We start from the raw sequence: 4,603 nt of genomic DNA on the forward strand, positions 1-4,603 counted from the left end.
GCCCGAGTGTGACAGCCTGGGGACACGGGGGGGACACGGGGGGGACACCGAGACATGGGGGTGACACTGAGACACGGGGGGGACACTGAGACACGCGGGGGACACTGGGGACACGGGGGGGACACAGGGGACACGGGGGACACGGGGGGGACACTGAGACACGCGGGGGACACTGGGGACACGGGGGGGACACAGGGGACACGGGGGACACGGGGGGGACACCGAGACATGGGGGTGACACTGAGACACGGGGGGGACACTGAGACACGCGGGGGACACTGGGGACACGGGGGGGACACAGGGGACACGGGGGACACGGGGGACATGGGGGGGAAACTGGGGGAACACCGAGACACGTGGGTGACACAGGGGACACGAGGGACACGGGGGGGACACTGAGACACGGGGGGGACACTGGGGGGACACCGAGACACGTGGGTGACACGGGGGGGACACAGGGGTGACACCGAGACATGGGGGTGACACTGAGGCACGTGGGGGACCCTGGGGACACGGGGGGGACACGTGGGGGACACCGAGACACGGGGGTGACACTGAGACACGCGGGGGACACGTGGGGGACACGGGGGGGACGCGGGGGGACACGGGGGGGGACACCGAGACACGCGGGGGACACTGAGACATGTGGGGGACACTGGGGACACGGGGGGGACACGGGGGGACACTGGGGGGACACTGAGACACTGGGGACACGGGGGGGACACGGGGGGACACTGGGGGGACACTGAGACACGTGGGGGACACGGGGGGGACGCGGGGGGGACACAGGGGTGACACCGAGACATGGGGGTGACATTGAGACACGTGGGTGACACCGGGGACACGGAGGGGACACGGAGGGGACACGGGGGGGACACGGAGGGGACACGGGGGACATAGGGGACACGGGGGGGACACGGGGGGGACACCGAGACATGGGGGTGACACTGAGACACGGGGGGGACACGGGGGACATGGGGGACACTGGGGGGACACCGAGACACGGGGGTGACACTGGGGACATGGGGGGGACACCGAGACATGGGGGTGACACTGAGACACGTGGGGGACACGGGGGGGACACATGGGTGACACCGAGACATGGGGGTGACATTGAGACGCGTGGGGGACACCGAGACACGGGGGGGACACTGGGGACACAGGGGACATGGGGGACACGGGGGGACACTGGGGGGACACCGAGACACGTGGGTGACACAGGGGGGACACGTGGGTGACACCGAGACATGGGGGTGACACTGGGGACACGGGGGGGGACACAGGGGACACGGGGGACACCGGGACACGTGGGGGACACTGGGGGGACACCGGGACACGTGGGTGACACGGGTGTGACACGGGGGTGACACGGGTGGCACATGGGTGGCACATGGGTGGCACAGGGGTGACACGGGTGACACATGGGTGACACTGAGACACATGGGTGACATGAGGGTGACACCGAACCACGGGGGTGACACACAGGTAACACACGTAACGTGTGACATGGGTGACACATGGGTGACATGGGGGTGACACGGGTGACACACGGGTGACATGAGGGTGACACGGTGGCACGGGGGTGACACTGAGCCACGTGGGTGACACGGGGGTGGCACAGGGGTGGCACACGTAACGACGTGTGTGACGCCGAGACACACGTGTGACACGGGTGACACATGGGGGTGACACGGGTGACACATGGGCGGCACATGGGTGACACGGGTGTGACACATGGGGTGACACGGGTGGCACATGGGTGGCACATGGGTGACACGGGGGTGACACATGGGGTGACACGGGTGGCACATGGGTGACACAGAGACACATGGGTGACATGAGGGTGACACTGAGCCACGGGGTGACACACAGGTAACACATGTAACGTGTGACATGGGTGGCACATGGGTGACATGGGGGTGACATGGGTGGCACATGGGTGACATGAGGGTGACACGGTGGCACGGGGGTGACACTGAGACACGCGGGTGACACGGGGGTGGCACAGGGGTGGCACACGTAACGACGTGTGTGACGCCGAGACACACGTGCGACACGGGTGACACATGGGGGTGACACGGGTGGCACATGGGTGGCACATGGGTGACACGGGTGTGACACGGGGGTGACACGGGTGGCACATGGGTGGCACATGGGTGACACGGGTGTGACATGGGGGTGACACGGGTGACACATGGGTGGCACATGGGTGACACGGGGGTGACACGGGGGTGACACGGGTGACACAGGGGTGACACTGAGACACATGGGTGACATGAGGGTGACACCGAGCCACGGGGGTGGCACACAGGTAACACACGTAACGTGTGACATGGGTGACACAGGGGTGACATGGGGGTGACACGGGTGGCACATGGGTGAGTGTGCCAGGGCGTGCAAAGGAGTGTGCAAGGGCACGTGCGAGTGGGCACGGGGGGGCGTGCGAGGGGACTGAGGGCGTGCGAAGAGCCACGGGGGCGAGCGAGGGCGAGCAGGGGCGAGCAGGGGCGAGCAGGGGCGAGCAGGGGCGAGCAAGGGTGTGCGAGGGCGAGCAGGGGTGAGCAGGGGCGAGCGAGGGCGAGCAGGGGCGTGCAAGGACGAGCAGGGGCGAGCAGGGGCGTGTAAGGGTGAGCAGGGGTGTGCAAGAGCGTGCAGGGGCGAGCAAGGGTGAGCGAGGGCGTGCAAGGGCGAGCGAGGGCGAGCAGGGGTGTGCGAGGGCGAGCAGGGGTGAGCAGGGGCGAGCAGGGGCGTGCAAGGGCGTGCGAGGGCGAGCGAGGGCGAGCGAGGGCGAGCAGGGGCGAGCAGGGGCGAGCAGGGGCGAGTGAGGGCATGCGAGGGCGAGCGAGGGCGAGCGAGGGCGAGCGAGGGCGAGCAGGGGCGAGCAGGGGCGAGCAAGGGCGAGTGAGGGCATGCGAGGGCGAGCGAGGGCGAGCGAGGGCGAGCAGGGACGTGTAAGGGTGAGCAGGGGTGTGCAAGAGCGTGCAGGGGCGAGCAAGGGTGAGCGAGGGCGTGCAAGGGCGAGCGAGGGCGAGCAGGGGTGTGCGAGGGCGAGCGGGGGCGAGCAGGGGCGAGCAGGGGCGAGCAGGGGTGAGCAAGGGCGAGCAGGGGCGTGCAAGGAAGAGCAAGAGCGTGCAGGGGCGAGCGAGGGCGAGCAGGGGCGTGCGAGGGCGAGCAGGGGTGAGCAGGGGCGAGCAGGGGCGTGCAAGGGCGTGCAAGGGCGAGCAGGGGCGAGCGAGGGCGAGCAGGGGCGTGCGAGGGCGAGCGAGGGCGAGCAAGGGCGTGCAAGGGCGAGGGAGGGCGAGCAGGGGCGAGCAGGGGCGAGCAGGGGTGAGCAAGGGCATGCAAGGGCGAGCAGGGGCGAGCAGGGGCGAGCGAGGGCGAGCAGGGGCGTGCAAGGACGAGCAGGGGCGAGCAGGGGCGTGTAAGGGTGAGCAGGGGTGTGCAAGAGCGTGCAGGGGCGAGCAAGGGTGAGCGAGGGCGTGCAAGGGCGAGCGAGGGCGAGCAGGGGTGTGCGAGGGCGAGCAGGGGTGAGCAGGGGCGAGCAGGGGCGTGCAAGGGCGAGCGGGGGTGAGCGAGGGCGAGCGAGGGCGAGCGAGGGCAAGCAGGGGCGAGCAGGGGCGAGCAGGGGCGAGCAAGGGCGAGGGAGGGCGAGCAGGGGCGAGCAGGGACGTGTAAGGGTGAGCAGGGGTGTGCAAGGGCGAGCAGGGGTGAGCAGGGGTGAGCAGGGGCGAGCAAGGGTGAGCAGGGGCGTGCAAGGGCGAGCAGGGGCGAGCAGGGGTGAGCGAGGGCGTGCGAGGGCGAGCGAGGGCGAGCGAGGGCGAGCAGGGGCAAGCAAGGGTGAGCGAGGGCGAGCGAGGGTGAGGGAGGGCGAGCAGGGGCGAGCAGGGGCGAGCGAGGGCGAGCGAAGGCGTGCGAAGGCGTGCGAGGGCAAGCGGGGGCGTGCAAGGGCGAGCGAGGGCAAGCAGGGGTGAGCAGGGGCGTGCAAGGGCATGCAAGGGCGTGCAAGGGCAAGCAGGGGCGTGTAAGGGTGAGCGAGGGCGTGCGAGGGCGAGCGAGGGCGAGCAGGGGCGTGCGAGCCACCGGCAGCGCCCGCGGGTGTGCAAGGCACGTGCAAGGGCGAGGCTCGAGCGCCTTGCACACGCGCCTGTGTCCCCAGCCCGGCTCCTGTGGGCGTGTCCCCTTGCACACTCACGTGTCCCTTTGCACACCCGGGTGTCCCCATGTCCCCAGGGTGTGTCCCTTGCACACCCATGTGTCCCCAGGGCATGTCCCTTGCACACTCCAGTGTCCCCAGGGCGTGTCCCTTGCACACCCGTGTGTCCCCAGGGTGTGTCCCTTGCACACTCACATCCCCAGGGAGTGTCCCTTGCACACTCACATCGCCAGGGCGTGTCCCTTGCACACCCGTGTGTCCCCAGGGCGTGTCCCTTGCACACTCACATCCCCAGGGCGTGTCCCTTGCACACCCCCGTGTCCCCATGTCCCCAGGGCGTGTCCCTTGCACACTCCATTGTCCCCATATCCCCAGGGTGTGTCCCTTGCACACCCGTGTGTCCCCAGGGCATGTCCCTTGCACACCCAAGTGTCCCCATGTCCCCAGGAC

This window comes from Aphelocoma coerulescens, unplaced genomic scaffold, assembly GCF_041296385.1.
Source record: "Aphelocoma coerulescens isolate FSJ_1873_10779 unplaced genomic scaffold, UR_Acoe_1.0 HiC_scaffold_186, whole genome shotgun sequence".
Lineage (NCBI taxonomy): Eukaryota > Metazoa > Chordata > Aves > Passeriformes > Corvidae > Aphelocoma > Aphelocoma coerulescens.